Source organism: Lactuca virosa, chromosome 1, assembly GCF_052849685.1.
Source record: "Lactuca virosa cultivar CGN04683 chromosome 1, Lactuca_virosa_CGN04683_v6, whole genome shotgun sequence".
Lineage (NCBI taxonomy): Eukaryota > Viridiplantae > Streptophyta > Magnoliopsida > Asterales > Asteraceae > Lactuca > Lactuca virosa.
The window spans coordinates 162,558,156-162,581,285 of record NC_136426.1 but is presented as its reverse complement, the minus strand read 5'-3'; positions in this window follow the sequence as shown (position 1 = coordinate 162,581,285).

Genomic DNA, 23,130 nt, shown 5'->3' with positions numbered 1-23,130 from the left:
AACTCACTGATCTTAGTTAGTTGTGGTTGATAACCCGTCTCATTGAACATATGGACAATTTGTGGGAATGAGAAATCAACATACGGTGGTGAATTTGGAATTTCAAGAATTTGGCAAAAGAGTTTCTTGGACAATCTGACCTTTTTGTCATTAACCAAATTAAAAGTAATGGCATCAAGAGCTTTGTTGTATGTAGCCGTTGATCCTGCTTGAGGAAGCCATGACATCGGAACTGAAAACAAACTGAACATAGCCTTTGACAGAACATAACTCTTTAAAGCAACAACTAACATCTTCAATTCTTCAGGGTATTGAGAAACAACGACCTCCAATTGATAGTTAGTTCCTTGAATCTTCATAATCGGTAATGAAGTCACATCTTCAGTGGTTTGAGAATGGTCAGCATCGACATGAATATAAGTCACCATTGTTAGGGTTTGAAAGCTTTGAAGATCAGAGAGAATTAGGAATTTTTCCTTTGAACGCGTAAACTGATAATAGACCCCTGAATCCCCTTTTATATGTAACCCAAGAATTTGAATTTGAAGCGGGATGTGCAATTAATGATATCCGACGTGGAACCTTAAAAGTCGCATCAGTCTGCCAAAAATTTACAGGTGTCAAAAAGTAACTGTCACATCTCCTTGAAACAAGGAAACGTCTCCTCCTACAGTTTGTACGTGTCTCGTCAAGGAATAGTAATCGTCAGCATCCTTCGGATGGAGGAAAGGCTCTTTCACTTTTGGGATGAAAAGCGAAGTCATATGCCAGATGTTTGAAATCATCAGCGTGAGTTGGTATTACTCAGAACCTCAAGGATTTCGTGAGTGCAGTGTTTGAAAGAATTTATACAACAAACAAAAATAAGAAAAATTTGGGATACTGTGATGTCAAAATATCAATTTGACTCGAAGGCAGATAAAACCCCGGGCAAAGATTGCGTCGTTAATCACCAAGAGAGATGATCAATAGCTTGTGTATGTTCCCGTGAAATACAATCGAATACTTGAAGAGAAGTATCGAAGGGCTTCTTTTATAAGGTGTCATGGGTAGCTATAAAAATTTCGTTACATATCATCCTAAACATAAGGTGATAAATTGTAACAGAAATTACTTGTTTGACCAGTGTAGTCAGTGACAAGTTTGCTTTGAAAAATTTTAAGTGACTTTGGATTTCGAATGAAACTCACACGGAAAGCATATTCATGAAAGAAAAATTTGTGTTGGATCTTGTTGGGTAACAAACATCATGGGTTTCGAATGTTTGATCAAGACCACTCATACGAAATGAATATGATTTGGAGTTTCGAATTTGGGTACTGAAACAAAGGTTTCGTGAAAATCTGGAACATAGTTCCTAGTCAATTCCTTAAAAGTTTAGAAAATTGGGTTTCACTTTTATCACGGTCTCATGATGTCAGATCATGAACATAGATTTTTGATATGTCTAAGTCTCGATTGGTTGGATCAGAGACCTCTCGGACATATGTCTTCGTGTGTGATCGTGTAAGAACTTTTTGGATGAAAAGATGGATGAAAGACACGAAATGTACCTCTGTTATATTTGGACAAAACAGTAAACTCTTAACTCATTGTGAAAAGAGTCAGGTAGCTCAGGAGACTAATGTGAATACAAGCCTGATTGGGAAGAAATTTCCGTATGAAATATTTCATTAAGGCTTTCGTACACACACATTGAGTCAATGGAGGCTTTAGACAACATGTTGCAGCATGCTTCTAGGGACAACTTAACTAGTTCAAAATATTCAAAAATTTAAAGATTCTTATGATAGATTTACCTGACCCTGGAACTGCAAGCATTATCCACTGTGTATCATCATGAATATCTGTAACAAAGTACTAAAAAGAAATAAGAAACAAAATATTTTTGATGTTTTGATTTTTCGAAAATAAAGAACGAAATAAAGAGAAAATCTTTTTGATGTTTTTGATTTTTTGAAAATAAAGACAGAACAAACGAAAATATTTGTGGAATTTTGAAATTTTCGAAAATAAAATGACAAAACAAAGGAAAATCTTTTTGGATTTTTAATTTTTTGAAAATTAAATGACAAAACAAACGAAAATCTTTTTGTATTTTTGATTTTTCGAAAATTAAATGACGAAACAAACAAAAATCTTTTTGTATTTTTGATTTTTCGAAAATAAGTGACAAACAAAATGTACTTGTTGCAAATACACGAAAATTTATCAACCCTTGAAAAGTAATAAATTTACGAATTCGAAGGGGTCGAAGCGTTGACTATGAACAGTAACCTCTGAACGCTGAATGACATTGCTTTGTCTTTTATTCAGTGCCTCTGAATCATTCCTGGTCAACCATCAATCTTCTTTTTCGCATGGAACAGAATTTCCATCGATCATTCCAAGTCCTTCTAAAATTATTACAAAGGATTTTTCATCTAAAGGTTTCGTGAAAATATCAGCTAACTGATCAGTTGTTTTCACGAAATGTACTTCAATATTTCCATCCTCCACGTGATCCTTGATGATATGATAACGAAGAGCTATATGTTTAGTCTTCGAATGCTGCACAGGATTATGACAAATTCTTATTGCACTTTGATAATCACAATATAATGGAATCTTTTTCATATTAATTGCATAATCACGCAATTGACTTTGGATCCATATAATTTGTGATGTGCAAGCAGCAACAGCCACATATTCTGCTTCAGCCGTTGAAATTGATACACATGTTTGCTTTTTCGACTGCCAGCTCACCAATTTGCCATCGAGAAATTGACATCCGCCACTTGTGCTCTTTCTATCAAGATTACAACCACCCAAGTATGCATCCGAATAAGCTTGTACAAAGAACCCAGTTTTCGAAGGATACCACAATCCTAACGAAATTGTTCGCGTAAGATAACGAAAGATATTCTTCACAGCAGTGAGATGTGGTTCTCGTGGATTTGACTGATACCTAGCACAATTACACACAGAGAACATGATATAAGGTCTACTTGTTGTAAGATAAAGTAATGAACCAATCATGCTCCTGTAAAGAGTTAGGTCAACTGCAGGTTTATCTAACAAAGGTGTCAACTTTATGCCAGTTGCCATAGGAACTCGTAACTTTGTGCTATTCGTCAATCCAAACTTCTCTAGCAGATTCTTCGTATATTTTTCGTGATTAATAAAAATTCCTTCTCTGTTTTAACGAATATTTAGTCCAAGAAAATTATTGATTTTTCTCATCATGCTCATTTCGAACTTACTTTTCATCAGATCTTCGAATTCTCTAGACAAGGCAGGGTCAGTTGAGCCAAAAATAATATCATCAACATAAATTTGAACAAGCATAAGATGATTCCCAACTTTCTTTCGAAATAATGTGGGGTCAACAGATCATTGTTTAAATTTAGATTGCTTCAAAAATGAAGTAAGAGTTGCATACCATGCTCGTGGTGCTTGTTTTAATCCATAAACTGCCTTATCTAAAATATAAACATGATCAGGATGTTCTTCGTTAATAAAACTTGGGGGTTGTTCCACGTAAACTGTTTCTTCAAGCTCTCCATTTAAAAATGCACACTTCACGTCCATTTGATAAACATCAAAGTCTTTGTGAGCTGCATAAGCCAGAAATATACGAACAGCCTCGAGTCTTGCGACAGGGGCAAAAGTTTCTTCATAGTCAATTCCTTCTTGTTGTGAATACCCTTTAACAACAAGTCTGGCTTTGGTTCGAACGATATTTCCATCTTTGTCGGTTTTGTTTTTGAAAATCCATTTTAACCCGACAATCGAAACATTTTTAGGTTTAGGAATTAATCTCCAAACCTTGTTTCGTTCAAATTCAGACAATTCAGATTGCATCGCAACAACCCAATCTGAGTGTTCCATTGCAACCTTAGCTGTCTTTGGTTCAATTTTAGAGATGAAAACATTGAACATGCAAAATTCTTGATGAGTATTCAATACCTCATTCTTTGCAGGAATTTGTGCTCTTGTTAAAACACCCTCTTGCGGATTCCCAATTACTTGATCCTTCGGATGATCTCTTGTCCACTTTTCCGTTGGCGGATAAGCTGGATCAAAGTCCAAAGGTGCATCTTCATATAAATCATCATTCTCTGAACCTGCAATCGAACAAACATCATCAAAATCATTATTATTTTCATTGTTTTCTAAATGCTCCCCCTCAACATTATGCTCCCCCTCAACATCAGCATTCAATATCTCATTCTCCCCCTCGAAAGAATGCTCCCCCTCAACTAGAGTGTTCGAATCCAAGTGCTCCCCCTCCACTGGATTATTTTGCATACTTTCGCCTATCTCTTGAGAAGTTGATGTTGAATCATCAGTAAGCTTCGTTAATTCAGGAAGATGATTATCATTTGCATTAATTTCAGCATCAACAGCATGATCTAAAATACCAAAAATTAAATCATAATCAATATCCAACAAGTGCGAAGGTTCAGATTCATCTTGTATTTCTTTTAGAATAGGATGATTTTCAAAATGCGTTTCAGTTTGTTTAATATAGTAATCATCAAATGTAAGATTAAAAGTTTCTTCCACTTTTCGTGTTCTTTTGTTCAACACACGATATGCGACTGAATTATTTGAATATCCCAAGAAAATCCCTTCATCTACTTTAGCTTGAAATTTCGTAAGATTATCCTTGAGATTCATAATGAAGCACCTGCATCCGAAAACATGGAAAAATTTCACATTAGGTTTTCGATTGTTGAGAATTTCGTATGGAGTGATGTTAAAACGCATATGGATGAAAGATCTGTTTTGAGTAAAACATGCGGTGGATACTTCTTTAGCCCAAAGGTAATGTGGAAGATTCGCATAGGCCAGCATAGTCCTTGCTGCTTCGCATAGAGATCTATTTCTTCGTTCAACGACACCATTTTGTTGTGGTGTGTATGGAGACGAAAAATTATGCGAAATTCCTTTGTCCACCAAAAATGAATCAAGAACATTGTTCTTAAATTCAGTTCCATGATCACTCTTAATTTTTCGAACATTCTTCTTCAACGTTGTTTCCATCTTTTTGATAAAATCAATCATGATTTGTGCAACCTCGGATTTAAGCCTGAGAAAGTAAACCCACGTGAATCTTGAAAAATCATCAATAATTACTAAAATGTACCGTTTCTTGTTGAGTGTTGAAACGGTCGATGGACCACACAAATCAATATGTAAGAGCTCCAGTGGTTCGACAATTTTTGAATCTATCGTTATCAGATGACCTTGTTTATGTTGCTTGCCAACTTCACAAGCTGCACATAAATAATCATTATCAAATTTAAGTACAGGTAAACCTCTTACCAGATCTTGTACAACAAGTTTGTTGATGTTTCGAAAGTTGAGATGTGAAAGTCTTCGATGCCAAAGCCAACTTATGTCTAATGAAGCTTTCGAAAGAAGACATACAGCAGGTTTGCCTATTATCGGATTGATGTCCAAAGTGAACATGTCACCTTTCCTTTTTGATTTTAGCAAAACTTCTTTTGTGTTGACATTCGAAATGATGCTTCCCTCTTCGTTGAAAAGAACTTGATTGCCAGTGCCCACAACAAGTTGTGAAACACTTATCAAGTTATGTTGAAGACCTTCAACATAAGCAACACGATTCACTGTGAATTGTCCGTTCGTGATCTTCCCATATCCTTTGACTTGGCATTTTTGATTGTTACCAAATTTCACAACTCCAGCATTCTTTAGGCTTCGAAAATCTCATAAATTCTCCTTTTTCCCAGTCATGTGACGAGAGCAACCACTATCAATATACCACTTGCTATCGTATTGCTCGTCACATAGTACCTGCAATCAGTGAAAAAATTTAGGTACCCAAGACTTTTTGGGTCCTTGGAAATTAGATTTCAATGTTGAATGTAATTAATAACTTTTAACCCAATCACAAACTTTGGTTTTGAGACTATCAATTAAGTTCACATCATCATTTAAAGGAACCGAAACATAAGATTTTGATGGTTTCGGATGTTCACTGACATTACCCATCGTATTCTGAGTTTGTGATTGTACATTCTTTGCTTTCACAACTGGTTTCCATGCTTTGATTGATATGTTCGAATCCTTAGAAGATGAGCTTCCGTTTGATGAAGTATTCACATACTTATCATAGGCTTCGTGAATTTGCTCCTTTGAAAATGTACTCGACTGATACATTTTTCCTTTGTCTTCAAGCCAATGATCAATATTCTTCCTTGAAGTTATCCCTTTTTCATGTGAAATTTTCAAATTTTGTTTCTTCGTGTGATTAGGAAAATTTGGCTTTTGAGGAACGAAATCAACTTTTGGTTTTGTTAGAAAAGATTGAGCATAAGATGTATCAACAGTCGATTTAAAATGTTGACGTTGAGAGAATATTTGTGGTGGTTTTGATTCATTTGAAAATTTCCTTGGAATAGTAGTTTTTGAAACTTTCGAAAACATTGGTTGTTTATTCACTTCAGACCTTGAATGATTTGATTGAGATGAAGGTTGTTTATTTGTTGAAAAAGATGAATTTTCAGCTTTGAAAACATTTTTGAGTGAATGTGATTCAGACACATATTTATTGGTTTGAGCGGGTTTTTTCTTTTTGTCTGAAAAAGTTGCTGAATCAGCTTTTGTCGTTTCATCTGACATCTTTTGAGACTCAATAGTCTGCCAAAATATTTTCTTCCTAGCTTGTCTTTTTGAAATGTTATTTTCTTTCGAAAATTTGTCAATTTGATCTTTGAATTCCTTGGAGTTTAGTTTGACAACATTTTCATTTTCAACTACAACTGGTTTTGAAATCTCTTTTTCAATTTTTGATTTTTCAACCCATTTTCTTTGTGGTTTTTGACGTTGAAAAACATACGAATTCTTTGTTAGGTTGTTTTCAACTGTGCTTTGATTTGCGAAGAAACCTTCATCAGTTGTTTTCAAATTATCTTCTTCAACTAACTTCGTTAATTCTGGTTGGATATTCTCAACATTTCCAGTAGTTACGAATACTTGATTTGGAAAAATGACATCATCTGTACAATTGAAATTTGGATAAACCACAGTATTAGTTTCAAGAAAGCGAGCACCTTGTTCATTCATCACTTTTTCGAACTTTTGTGTATCACCATACACTTGATCAACAACAATTCGAGGAATTTCGTCTTCTTTTGAAGATTTCTTTTTCTTCGAAATTTTCTCTTCATTTTCATCATCGCTATCATCAGTTTGACTATCTCTGATGTCCACGAAGTCCAAATCACAAACTTTCGAAGTTGAGGGTTTATCAGTTTCTATCTTAACCATCAAGTCCTTAACTTTTTCTTTCCCTTTAGATGTTGATGCAACATTAACAATAGACATATGGGAACAATCAACATCCTCAAGATCACTAATTTCACTAATATTGTCAGAATTATCTTCAATATCAGCAAAATTAGATTGAGAATCAGATGTTGAATTCTTAGTCTTTTTCAAAATTTGGATTTGTTCAGATTTAGTCAAATTATCGTTCACTATGTTAACTAATTCATTCGCATCAAGACATTCATCAATTTTGACAATTCCATATTTATATCTATCATCAGGAACTTTGTCAAATTCATCTATTATCTTCTCACAATCATATGAAACATTATCTACCTTAGCTCTTTCGTATGCTAGAAAAGGCAGTAACTTTCTATGTTGCTCTTTACTTATTTCACATGAATGATGTAAATCAGTTAATTTGCCATATAGTCTCTTAGCAGAATTACAATATATGTTTCTTTGTGCTAGCAAAAGCTTGACTTCATTTGATAAAGTATCCCTATCGCACATAATATTCGTTATCTGTAATTCTAAACAATCAACTTTACTTATTTTCATGTCTAATCGCTTTTTGGTTTCTAATAACTCCATGGACAACTTGTTGGCCTCATTTCTAGCAGACACAACAATTGAATCAAAATAAGTAACAGTCTCATCAAAAGATATTAGTTCAGAGTCATAAGCATGTGTAGGAATATTAAAAGATTCGAGAATATTACGTACCTTTGTTGTCATTGGAGATTTGTCTGCTGCCTTGGATACGAAGCATCTACCTTTCACTTCGAATTCCTCTTCATCTGAGTCCTCCTCCATCTTTGCTTACATTGCTCCATGTGTTGGATTCCTCATTTCTTCATCGTCTGATCCAAATGACCAGATTTGATAAGTTCCATCTTCCTCCTGTTCACCCCTTGCGACTAGCGATAAATTCTTAGCTTTCGCACGAACCTCCTCAAGCTTCTCTGCGTAATAAGCCTCATCTTCTACTTTATTCTTCCTCTCATCCTTCTTCCGAAGCATACAATCATTTGCAATATTATTGGCTCCATTGCAATAATGACAATCTATTTCATCATCACCTTTCAGCATCTTCTCACTCTTTCCTTCAGACACCTTCGAATCTTTCTTCTCAACCTTCTTTTTCTCCTCAATAACAGCTTTACTCACATCACTTCCTTTTACCTCAGCAAGCTTAGCCTTCGGATTGAACGCCTTTTTGAAAAACTTCTTAACACGATTATTCGAGTAAAATGCTATTGCCTCATCATCCGAATTCATGATAAATCCCTCTTCTTCCTCTGAATCACCTTTTTCAGCTTCTTTCTCAGATATTTTGGACACAAGTGCCAATGGACCTCCCATACTCAGCTTCGATTCCTCAACCATTTCATTGACCTCGCTTTCGTGTGTCTTCAACTGATTGTACAGATCATTGAGAGATGATGTATCAAAACTTTGCTGATTCTTCACCATCGTACTCACGCTTCTCCATTCTTTTCGAAGACCCATCACAAAGATGAGATTGAATTCCATTGAAGTCCTGGAGATTCCTTAGCGATTGCAACGGTAGATTAACTCGTTCAGACGATCATAGTACACTTCTATTGTTTCACCTTCTTTTTGTTTGAAATCTTTCAGCTCAACCAAGCACTGTTTGACTGAATTGATTTTCGTCTTCTCGCTTCCTTGAAACTTTTCTTTCAGATTGTTCCAGATCTCCTTAGCAGTTGTACAACTCCTTACGTAATTATACACAACTGGAGGTAAAGCTCCTCGCAATTCCCTCATACATCTCTTCTCCGGTTTTTTCAGATGATCAGTTTGATTTTCAACACCAGAACTTGCAGAAGATGATCCAATTGCTTGAACATTCACCGGAGCATTGACATTTCCAGTGATACATGACCATAATTCTTCATCAAGACCATTCAAATAATCCTGCATACGATCAGCCCACTGATCATAGTATTCAGGGATTAGCATTGGAATTTTGGTTGATGATCCTAACAGATGAGAAAACGAGGTCATCGAATTGAGATTGAAGCTCGCCATTGTTCTTCGGAAAATGATTTTGAGAATTTTGAAGAAAATTTGAAAATTTGAAAACAAACTAGTTGAATCAAATCGGAATAACAAGAAGAACACTCGATTCAACAATTCAAATGCAGAATCAAATCACAACCTAAAATCTAGACAAATTTTTCACTATCAAAAAGTGCGGAACCTTTTGAACCAAAAAGTTGATTCAAAAACTTTTTGAATAGATGAAAATCAGATCACAGATGTGATTCCTGCTCTGATACCAATTGATGAATCAATGAATCGAGTATAAAATGAATCAGAGTTAAAATTGAAGTAAGAATGCGAGATTGAACAACTGATGTAAATATGATCTTGTTTCAGCTCTATTACGCTTTCGAATGTTTACAGAGTACAAAGACAGGTCTGTAAAAACTCTTATCTAACTCTAGTAAATATCCCTATTTATAGGAATCATAAAGCGTACAAAAAATATACTAAGGCATAGACACTTAAGCTTCGAATAAAAGCGCCTTAGTAAAATAGATTACAAAACATTCAAAGAGTGCAAAATATACTTCGACTAATTACAACATTTTTGACCCTTACACAAAGGATGAACTAAGGCCAATTCAATGAAGTGTTTTCTTGTTAGGAATTCACACTAACTTTTAAATATTTGTTTTAGCTCGTCAAGTAATGTTCCATGAGAAAGAAACTTATATGTCAAGAAGTCAGTGGGAGTCTTATTGATCTTGAGAGTTTTAGGAGTCAATCAAGAAAAAAAACCTATTAGTTATCACTAGCACACGACCTGAGGTTGAAAACATATCGTGTTAAGTTGACACATTCTTGTTTCTGTGCACCTTCCAGTTGGTTTGGCAATGCTTATGAGTTCTATGGTTCTTATTAGATTGCAAAAGGCATACCACGTTGGTCAGTAAAAGTACATTGATCAATATGGGTGAACTGCTTAACAACATGGAAACACTGGTAGACCCTTGTGCTACCAGATGGAAAGAAATTAAGAATAAGAAACGTTCAGTCCATGAAAGATAAATTTGAATTTGGTTTTGTCACAAACCTTGTCTTATGATTGGAGGTTGGAAATGATAAATTCACATGGATGAGAACGCATACGCCATAAAATCTAGGTGGCAAAAGGTTTTTCTCTAACTCGTGAGAATGATTATGAGGAAACACTTTCGCTAATAGATTTTCAAGATATGAGAAAATATCATTATGGTTAGTGGTTGTGTTAATTGTGTTCTCAAATTCGTAATATGATTACGACATCCCTTTCAAAGTTCGAATTGTGAGAAATGGCAAGGAATTGTTTGAACTTTCAGGACATATAGCTATAAGTTATGAATGGGTTTAAACACACACACACACACACACACACACATATATATATATATATATATATATATATATATATATATATATATACTATCTAATGAAAGGAGTAAAAGCTTGAGAAGTATAGTTGAAGACTTATCGAAGCATCACGTATCAGAAATCTGCACTTTAGTAAGAAAGTCAAGAGTATTGATTTCTAGAAGTCCAACTGATTTCTGGGTACATGTCAAAGCTAGTGGGAACATAATTGTTGTGCTACTAGGAGCATAATTTTCATGCTAGTGGGATCATAATTGTTATGCTAATTATTGCAAGTTGGCAATACTATTTGTAGGAAACAAAGTCTACAAATTTGCGAATTGCAAATATTGAAATTTTTTTCGCTATATTAAGACTTCCAGGGAGAGGGCATTCATACTTCGTTTCAAATCTAAAAGTTTAGATTGAAGGGTTTAAAAGAACTTAGTCTTGGACATATATGAATATCGTGTTGAAATGGTTCAACATAGGAAATTCGATATGTGGAAAATATTATAGCAAGAGACTGAACAGATATCAGGTCCTTATCTAAGACGTCGAGTCCCATATGCTTCGTATATATGATCGTTTTTCATATGCTATAATATTCATTTGTTCTGATTTTTCCAAATGCCTAGGGTATTGAGAGGAAAAGGGACTAGAACTTTGTGTGACTAAAGTTGAACAATTGTAAAGAACGTTCTAAGGTTATACCAAAGGATTGGTTGCTTGTGGACATTTGAAAGTATAGTATTGTTTGGAAGAACAATAGTGACATGTTTTAGATTGGGATGATTCTCGATTAGAATTGATGTTCATATGGGAATATGGAAATGTTTCCATATAGGGAGTTGATTATTAAAATATTTATGTGATTTAGAAACTTTAATGCAAGGAAGGTGTTCAAGGATTATTCCTTGAATTTGAAACTTCATTATTTTGGAATTGTTTTTAGTAACAATGTTCCAATGGAACATTCTATAATATCGTTGGCCATGTCTCTATGACTTTGAAGCCTTGACATCACATAAGATCATTGCATGTAAGGTTGAACTCTAACACATTTAGTAGTGACTAGAATTTGGAATTGTGAAATGAGCATCATTGGAATAATGTCCAATCGATATGTTCACAAACGAAGGACCATAGAGAGACATAATATGCATGTTTATAACATGGCATGACTGATGTTTAATTCAAGTGTTTAGTTGATTACTCGAAACGTTATACAATGAATAAAGTCTAATTAGTATGGTGATTAGATAATAAGAGTTTTATTTATAATAAATAGTTTAGAGGCCATAGTTAATTAGGTTATTATTGTGTTTCACTTTTCATTCTTTACTTCCTGAATAATTTGATTATTCAAAATTCCACAGTAGCTCGCACTTTTGGAAGTAAGTAGCGAATTAAGATTGTCATGAATAGAATTGTAGATTGTCTATAGGGATTAGGCATAGCAATAGCTTTGCTGCAATGTTCATGAGTACTTAGAAAACAGGGATTTTGAGTATTGGATAAACCCACGCTTAGAGAATTACTTCATGGATTTTATCACAAGTAATTCTGAGATGATAATATCTTATATTCTTGAAACGGAGATATATGAGTTATTGTTTACCAGTCAGTTGTGCATTAATAATGCATAAACGCATCAGTAGCTTGATGTTATAAAACGTATTGTTATGCATGATTTGATGAGTAAATAGTGCAATCATATATGCCAAAGTTTATTTGTTCCTTTTTCCCTAACGGGAAAAGTGATATCTTTTGGCCCATCGATGATTTGATGTCGACATCGGAAGTGCATGGCCAAGCCTGGACTAAATTGACGTGTGCAATTAGTAGTCTGAATTCAGTCGTCATAAATCATAAATCGGGAAACAAAACTTGGACAATGAGATTGATTATAATCCATGTCTCATGTCTATACGATAACTTGTAGAACAAAGGAATATTTTATCACTTATCTTAGGAAACGTAACTGACTGGGTCAAAGTTCGACATCGGCTATTGGAAGCTACATTTTGCTAATCAGTTTGAAAGTTATACTGGCAATTATAGTGACAGACTTATCCAAGTGGGAGACTGTTGGATTGAGTGTCTAAGCCCATAACTATAATTGGTATAAACTTGAATTGATGGTAGCACAGTCCTTTTGGGTTGCTGTCAAACCTAGAAATTGAATAGGATATCTTTTAGAAAGAGAGACTGGTTTACTAATTTATTACTTGTTTAATAAATTAATGTGAAATCAAAAGAAATAATTTTTTAATATATTAATTGGAAATAGTAATATTTAATTAATAATTAATCAGAAATTAATTGGAATTAATTTTGGGATTAATTGGATTAATTAAAAGTAGGAGGAATAATGGTGACAACGTTCAATAATTGAGCATTGAGGAATTATAGAACCTCCCATAAGGAGGAAACGAAATCTAGAAGCCTTCTAGGGTTTCCGTGGACTCTAAGGGTGCTTTTGTAACGCCCGTGTTTCTAGGCTAAGCATTACTATAATTGTATAATAGTTAGGCTCAACTATTAGAACCTACTTTGAAGTAATAAAGAGGAATTATTTGAATATTTTGTGAATTATGTGATTTTATGTGGATTATACTTATTTATAAGATATAATAAGTTAAGAATAAAAATAAGCGTCAAAAATAAAATAATAGATAGACCTAATATCTATGAAGAAAATTGTAGTGGTAGGTACAAGGATCCCCGGAGATATAAAGAACGCCAAAATCCGAGTTATAACGAAGAAGTTATGACTTGTCGAAGTTTCGCGACAAAACCGGCACGACACCGGGAATCGTAAAAAGTGAGTTTATGATAAATTACTTTCTAGCCTTAGTGATCTAAATGAAAGTTATATATTACGTCTCCACCTACGCGTGGATATAAAGAACGTCAAAAAATGAGCTCGTATACAAAAGTTATGAGCTTCCGAAGATGTAGCTGTCTGAGGGCATGCCATGTGGCAGAAACCCTAGCCACCTTAAGTCCACGACGTGAACATTAACGTGAAATTAGTCAAGGACACTTCTCAAGGCTAGAATGCAGATGGCAAGTCTATGGGAGTGATGTGTTAAGATTCCACGGCGTGGACATAAAGGTCACGACGTGAAGTCAGTATCATGACACCTTCCGAAGCTAGGACCCAAATGGCAAGCCTACGAAGTGATTCAGCCATGCGTCATGACGTGAACATGTGATGTCCACGACGTGGACATGTTTTGAGCAGCCTATAAATATCAAGCTCGACCCCGGACCATTCTTAGACCTAAACCTTCTTTCTCTCTCATTTGCTGAAGGCATTCCGCGTCCCTAGCCCGCCGATCACGAACCACTGACCGTTTCTAGTTAGATTCTATCAAATCACGCTACTAATGTGAGTGCATAGTTACTTTCATCTTACACATAGATATGAAGTATTTAATATAAATTACATGCTATATGTGCATATTATATGTATTCTTGATATCTATGCTGGATGAACGATTTATACATGTTTTAAATGATTTAAACTGTATATGTATTTTATATCTATGAAAATGTTGGGTAAAACATGGGTAGATGTAATAGTTGATGTGTGATAAAATGATGAGAGGCCTCGATGTTGATGATGATCCAATCATCTAGCATAGTATAGATGACGACCACAGACTATTCTAGACAGTCTAGCGGAACGCTGGTAGGCTCGCAACATGTAGGTGTTTGTGAACGACGTGTTTACCAGTGTACTCCATCCCCCTCATGGTTGCCTTACGGACTTATATGGCTGAGGAACCACCTTAGCAGTAGTGTCCATCCCGATGGAAATCCTTAGGATAGGTCCCTTACTTTAGATGCTTTAGGGACAGAAAGTGAGGATAACGGGAATGGGTAATCAGGTTGATTGTTGTGATGAAATTAATGAACTTAATTATTGTGGGTTGAAAACCCTATGTGCTCACCAGGCTCCCAAGCCTTACCCACTCAGTTTGTTGCATTACAGGTAGTGGCAAGAGAGCACAAGAGTGATGGTCTGATGAGAGATCATTAGATTATAAGCCACTAAAATAAATAGATATTACAGGGCCTATGTTGTTTCTATTTATGCTTTTGATCTGTATTGACAATGACATCCCGAGGTTTTTAATATAATACATTTCTTCAGAAATGTTTAGATAAATTCTTTATTATATTTTTTTGGAACAAATTCCGCAACATATTTCTTTAAAAATATATTCTGATTTTCAAATAAAGCATAAACAAATCGGTCTTTTCTGGCCGTGAAATTGGGGATGCCACAGTTGGTATCAGAGCATTAGTTTAAAGTGAACTAGGAATATGTAGGATTTCTAGACTTAAACTTAGAATGTTAAGCGATGATTGTGAGATGAGTGTCTGCTATATTTATGAAGTATGTCTGAATAGACACAAGCACTAACTTATTTTAGGAAAGATGCCTAAATTGTTATTATGTGCTACATGATTTATGTTATAGCCATAAAGATACTTTATATGCTTGATTGGATCTATGGTCTGTTGCCGACCGGATCTGGAAACCTTATGTGTTTAGGATTCTAAACGTTCGACTACGATATTAGAACTAACATGTAACATTTCGGAGTGACAAGGAAGATTTAAACGTCTATCGTAAATAAAAATCTAAATTCGTCTACTTAGGTATATAGACCGTCATGACAAGAACCCGAAGCGGAATCGGAAACGCCAATGGAAATACTAATGGAAATCAGTAGCCTCAACCCCAAGTGATTGAGCGTGCACTGGAAGTAGCAGCTGCACCTGAGCCAATCACGATGGCAGGAGTGCAAGCCATGATTCAGGCTATGATGACCGAACAAAGGGAAGAGATGAGGCAAATGTTGTTGAATAATAGGGATGAACCTACGATGTCTGTTGAATAGCCTAAACTGAATGAAGGCCAGCTGGAAGAAGGAAATTATAGTAGAACCGTCAGTCAAGCTGAACCACGAGTGGGAAGGAGAAACTACCACAATGGATGAAATGATGTACGTGGATGCAAATACAAGGATTTCATGGCATCCAAACCACCGTGTCTTTCGGGAAGTCCAACACCGGTGGAAGTTATGAATTGGGTCTCCGAGATGGAGACAATGTTTGAGAGTTGCGACTGTAGCAACAGACAAAAGACCACTCTCACGGTTCCCCTGTTAATGTCTGGAGTATTGAGCTGGTGGAAGCTACTAGCTGATATGATGCCCAAGGGAGAAGCTAGCAAGAAATCTTGGGAAGATTTTCGGGTGTAACTGAAAATGCAGTACTGCTCTGAGCAGGATCTTCGGGAAATCAACAATGAATTTTAGAATCTGAGGAAGGGAAGAATGAGCGTCACCGATTATGCCACAAGTTTTACGGAGAAGATGAATCTTGTTCCTTACCTAGTTCCAAGTGAACTCTCCAAGGTCAACAAGTTTGCCCATGGATTACCAGCAGACTTTGGTCCGACGCTCAAGCAAGCAACCACTTTGAAAGCCGTCATCTGGGAAGCTAAGAATGTTGAGACCCAGATAAAGGAAAAGGGACTGGAGAGAGCTGAGGTGGGTGAGAAAAGGAAGTTTGATAGATCTTCAAGGTCCAACAAGAAGAGAAAATTCTCGAAGTCTGATTCGAAGAAATTTGGAGGAGGAGGAGATGAAGCGAAGTGATGCGAGAAGTGCAAAAAGAAACACTTCGGGAAATGTGGCGGGGAGGTCACTTGTTTTAAGTGTGGAAAGGCTGGGCACTATGCCAACAAGTGCACATTCAACAGGAAGGTCTATTACGAGTGCAATGAAGAAGGGCATATTTTAAGGGACTGCCCGAAGAAGAAGGAGGCGGCAAGGCCTAATGTTCCACCAAGGCCAAAGGCGAGAGCATTCCAGATGACACTAGAAGCCGCAAAGGACACAACATATGTCGCTTCAAGTACCTTTCTCATAAATGGATTGTCTGCCAATATATTGTTTGATTCAGGAGCAAACTACTCATTTGTATCACACAAATTTGGTGGAAGACTAGCATTGCCTGTAGATAAACTTGATAATGCTCTAGTTGTAGAAATTGCTTGTAGCAAATTCATACCTGTTAGTAATTACATTAAAAACATCGTCATCGACTTGAACGGGAATAAATTTCACGAGGAGTTATTGCCCATTGAGTTGAATGGTTTCGACATCGCGCTGGGAATGGATTGGATTAGTACGAACAATGATGAGATACTATGCAAGAAGAAGATGGTGAGAGTAAACCCACCTAGAAGAGAGTCATTTATGGTGTACGGGGACAAATACAGAGTGAATTCTAGAATTATTTCCCTGATGAAAGCCAGAAAATGTTTCTCCAAAGGATTCACATCATACTTGGCATTTGTAATCGATGCAAAGAAGGAGAAGAAGGAGATACAAAGAATACCAGTGGTGTGTGACTATCCGGAAGTCTTTCCCGAAGATCTTCCTGGATTTCCCCCTGATAGACATGTGGAGATTCGAATAGACTTGTTGCCAGGATCGACTCCAATAGTGAAAGCGCCATACCGATTAGCACCGACGGAGATTAAAAAGCTTATGATGCAACTTCAGGAGTTGTTGGACAATGATTTCATTAGAACTAGTTCATCACCCTGGGGAGCTCCAGTGTTATTCGTAAAGAAGAAGGATGGAAGCATGAGGATGTGCATAGATTACAAAGAGATGAACAAGGAAACAATGAAGAACAAGTATCCCTTGCCAAGGATTGACGACCTGTTCGATCAGATGCAAGGTTCGAACTATTTCTCAAAGATAGATCTAAGGTCGGGATATCATCAGCTGAAGTTGAGAGAGCAAGATATTGAGAAAACCGCATTCTGAATGAGATACAGACACTATGAGTTCTTGGTTATGTCATTTGGACTAACCAATGCTCCAGCAACATTCATGAATTTGATGAATAATATTTTTAAACCATTCCTCGATAAATCCGTGATAGTGTTCATAGATGACATTCTGATTTACTCAAGGAGCCAGCAGGAGCATGACAAGCACTTGCGAGAAGCTATATGAAAAGTTCTCCAAATGTGATTTTTGGATTCGAGAAGTCCAATTCTTGGGTCATGTGGTTAACCAAGAGGGAACAATGGTTGACCCAAGAAAGATTGAAGCTGTGATGAAGTGGGAATGACCAAAAAGTCCCATGGAGAATCGTAGCTTTCTGGGATTAGCTGGATATTACTGAAGGTTTATCCATGGTTTTTCTTTGATAGCTGCTCCAATGACAGCTTTGACCCATAAAGGAGCTACATACACATGGAGTGAGAAACATGAAAAAGCATTCGGCAAATTAAAGAAGAAGTTGTGTGAAGCACCAATTCTTTCTTTACCTAACGGAGTTGAAGACTTCGCAGTCTATAGCGATGCATCTGGATTTGGGTTAGGATGTGTTATGACCCAAAGAGATAAGGTGATAGCATATGCATCTCGACAACTGAAAGAGCATGAGAAGAACTACCCCACTCATGATCTGGAGTTGGCAGCGGTAGTATTTGCATTAAAGATATGGATGCATTATCATTATAGCACGAAGTGCAAACTTTTCACTGATCATAAGAGTCTCCAGTATCTCTTTAATCAGAAGGAGTTGAATATGAGACAACGACGCTGGCTAGAGTTACTCAAAGATTTCGACTGTGAGATATTTTACCACCCTGGTAAAGCGAATGTTGTAGCTGATTCTTTAAGTCGAAAAGTAAACTTTGAAAGAAAAAATCCAAGAGAGTTAAGAATAGAAGTTGTCTCAAAAATTAAGGAAAGCATCAAGAAAGCTCATGAAGAAGCTTTGGAGAAAAATAACCAAAAGGAAGAATGTTTAGGCAAGACGTTGGTATTCGGTACAAAAAGTCAGGGATTAAAGGTATTCCATGATAGAATTTGGGTACCTAAGATGGGAGGAATAAGGGATCTTCTGATGGAAGAAGCTCACAACACCATGTACTCGATTCATCCCGGTAGCACTAAGATGTATAGGGATCTGAAACCTTACTACTGGTGGCCGACGATGAAGCTCGATGTTGCAAAGTATGTGGTCAAGTGTGTAACATGTGAGAGAGTTAATGCACAACATCAGAAACCGTATGGGAGCTTAGAACCTTTACCTATACCCATGGGTAAATGGGAAGACATCACCATGGATTTTGTGACTCAACTGCTCAGAACGAAGAACGGTCACGACATGATTTGGGTAGTCGTGGATTGTTTCACAAAGAGTACACACTTTATAGCAGCCAATGAGAAATGGTCTATGGATAAGCTTGCAAATGCTTATGTGAAGGAAGTAGTAAGACTTCACGGTGTTCCTTTAACGATTGTATCAGATCGTGACAGTCGTTTAACATCAAGGTTTTGGAGGAGTCTACAAGAGGAAATGGGTACGAAGTTGTGTTTAAGTACAGCCTACCATCCGCAGACTGATGGTCAGAGCAAAAGAACGATTCAAACACTGGAAGATATGTTGAGAGCATGTACCCTAGAATTCCAAGGTAACTGGGATGAGCACTTACCCCTGGTAGAGTTTTCCTACAATAATAGTTACCATTTGATCATCAAAATGGCACCTTATCAAGCTTTGTGTGGACAGAAGTGTCGTACGCCATCTTGTTGGCTTGAGGCTGGAGAAAGCAGTTTATGGGCCCCGAGATAGTCCATCAGACTGCTGAAAAGTTGAAAGTGATTAAAGAAAGGATTTTAGCAGCTCAAGATCATCAAAAGAGCTATGCTGACAAGAAGAGACGACCGATGACATTCGAAGTTGGAGATTTGGTTTTGCTCAAAGTTTCACCATGGAAGGGACTTATACGATTTGGAAAGAGAGGAAAGTTGAGTCCAAGGTTTATTGGACCATTCAAAGTTCTTCAAAGGATTGGGAACCAATCTTACAAGCTAGAGTTTCCAGAAGCACTAGATGGTATTCATAACATTTTCCATGTGTATTATTTGAGGAAGTTCATGGGAGAAGTTCCCGAAATAATTCCAATTTCATAGTTAAGGATGGATGAAAATAAGAGGCTACTCGAAGAGCCTGAGGCAATTGTTGACCGTAAGACTAAGAAGTTGCGACGCAAGATGGTCGACTTAGTTCTTGTGCGATGGAAACATACGAATGGGCCGAAACTCACATGGGAAACAGAGAGGGACATGATGAGTCGCTATCCACATCTGTTTGCTGCTGTATGATTCCGGGACGGAATCATCCTAAGGAGGAGAGAATTGTAACACCCGTGTTTCTAGGCTAAGCATTAGTATAATGGTATATGAATTAGGTTCAACAATTATAACCTAATTTGAAGTAATAAAGAGGAATTCTTTGAATATTATGTGATTTTATGTGCATTATACTTATTTATAAGATATAAATAGTTAAGAATAAAAATAAGTGTCAAAAATAAAATAATAGATAGACCTAATATCTATGAAGAAATTTGTAGTGGTCGGGACAAGGTTTTCGGAGATATAAAGAACGCCGAAATCCGAGTTATAACGAAGAAGTTATGACCAGTCGTAGTTTCGCGACAAAACCGACACGACATCGGGAATCGTAAAAAGTGAGTTTATGATAAGTTACTATTTAGCCTTAGTGATCTAAACGAAAGTTGTAGAGTACGTCTCCACCTACGCGTGGATATAAAGAAAGTAAAAAACGGAGCTCGTATGCAAAAGTTATGAGCTTTCGAAGATGTAGCTTTCTGAGGGCATGACACATGACAGAAACCCTAGCCGCCTTAAGTCCACGACGTGAACATTAAGCCCACGACGTGAAATTAGTCAAGGACACTTCTCAAGGCTAGAATGCAGATGGCAAGTCTATGGGAGTGATGTGGTAAGATTCCACGACGTGGACATAAAGGTCACGACGTGAAGTCAGTATCTTGACACCTTCGAAGCTAGGACCCAAATGGCAAGCCTACAAAGTGATTCAGCCACGCGCCACAACGTGAACATGTCATGTCCACTACATGGACATGTTTTGGGCAGCTTAAAAATAACAAGCTCGACCCTAACCATTCTTACACCTAAACCTTATTTCTCTCTCGTTTGCTGAAGGCATTCCGCGTCCCGAGCCCGACGATCGCAAACCGCTGACCATTTCTAGTTAGATTCTATCAAATCATGCTTCTAATGTGAGTGCATAGTTACTTTCATCTTACACATAGATATGAAGTATTTAATATAAATTACATGCTATATGTGCGTATTATATGTATTCTTGATATCTATGTTGGATGAACGATTTATACATGATTTAAATGATTTAAACTGTATATGTATTTTATATCTACGAAAATGTTGGGTAAAACATGGGTAGATGTAATAGTTGATGTGTGATAAAATGATGAGAGGCCTCGATGTTGATGATGATCCAATCATCTAGCATAGTATAGATGACGACCACAGACTATTCTAGACAGTCTAGTGGAACGTTGGTAGGCTCGCAACCTGTAGGTGTTTGTGAACGACGTGTTTACCAGTGTACTCCATCCCCCTCATGGTTGCCTTACGGACATATATGGCTGAGGAATCCATTTAGCAGTAGTGTCCTTACCGATGGAATTCCTTAGGATAGGTGCCTTACTTTAGATGCTTTAGGGGCAGAAAGTGAGGATAACGGGAATGGGTAATCGGGTTGATTGGTGTGATGAAATTAATAAACTTAATTATTGTCGGTTGAAAACCCTATATGCTCACTAGGCTCCCAAGCATGACCCACTCAGTTTATTACATTACATGTAGTGGCAAGAGAGAACATGAGTGATGGTCTGATGAGAGATCAATGAATTATAGGCCACTAAAATAAATTGATATTATAAGGCCTATGTTGTTTCTATTTATGCTTTTGATCTGTATTGACAATTACATCCCGAGGTTTTTAATATAATACATTTCTTCGGAAATGCTTTGATAAATTCTTTATCATATTTTTTTGGGAACAAATTCCACAACATATTTCTTTAAAAATATACTCTGATTTTCAAATAAAGCATAAATAAATCGGTCTTTTTTGGCCGTGAAATTAGGGATGCCACAGCCTTGGATGCCTTAGGGAGGAAGCTAAGGGATTAGAGTTATCTTGGAGATACCTGCCTTATCCAGCACCTTCCTAGACTCCTATATAAACCCCTAAGGGTTAAGAATTTCGAAAATGACTCTTCCTAGAGGCTTAGGGCCGAAATTCTTCTTCTCAGCTCTCTCTCTTCAAGCTCCTTGGTTGCTAGGTTTTGGGTGTGAACCATTAGAGGCACGACACATGTGGCGCTTGCTTCCAAGAAATCAACAAAAAGGTTTCTTTGTCATTCTCTACAATAACTATCAAGGTATGTTTCTCCAAACCCTCTTTAGTATAATTTCGAGAATATGCTAGGTATCCTAGGGTTTCTTATTTGTTGTTCAAAGTTGTATGTTTAATTAGAGAAAACATAGATCAAGAACTAGGGTTGCATGCACACATAGGATTTTATATGTTTTGCATAATTCCCATCAAAGGGGTCCCTAATGGTCCATAAAAATGCTTACTTTATGGACATGCATTCACCATGCATGTCCCACAATCCTTGTGGGTCAAATGTAGAAGAAATTGTCTCAAACTCCCATGCAAGCCTCCAATACTACACCAACTTCTAGATCTGAATGATATAAGACTCAAAATACCTTTTGAATCTATAAAATTGCTAAATTTATGGATCTCCTTCACTCTAACAAGCTAAAACATAAAGAAATGGGACCAAAACAGATAAATTTTGAGTCTTGGTACTTACAAAGGGTCTAATAAGATGAGATCCGATGAAGATGATGATTCCTTGCTACTCACTTCACAATGATGCTTCTTCTTCTCTCCTTTTCCTTCCTTTCCACAAGCAAAACACCAAGTTTCTCAAGGGGAGTCGAAATCTAGAGTTTCTAGAGGCTTAGAGGGTATGAGAGGCTGAGGATGGGCAACCCTAGCCTCTCATTCCGTTAAATACTCAAAAAATAGGGTTTGGGGTCATTAAGCCATACTCACGTCGTGGGACTCCAAAATACGGGTCAACGGTCAGTCACGACATGACCCCCAAGATCTCACGTCGTTATTCATGATTGACTTTGTAAATGTTTGACTTTTGTAAAACCCACTTGCATGTGGAGTATTAGCCTTATGACACATGAGAGATAGAGAGTGAGAGAGAGGCATGTAAACACCTCTATATAAGGTGGGTTTGTCTACTTGTAGAGGTGTGCTTGAGAGATGTAAAAGTTGAGTGTGTAACTGTGTATTATTTGTGTAGTCTAGATCTAGATCCTTTTTGTAACACCATATACAATCAATACATCTCTTGAACACCCAAATCACCATGTTCAGTTGTGCAAGCTTTAATTCCGCATGCCAAACCATGTTCTTTGTCTCTACAATTGGTATCAGAGCAGGTGT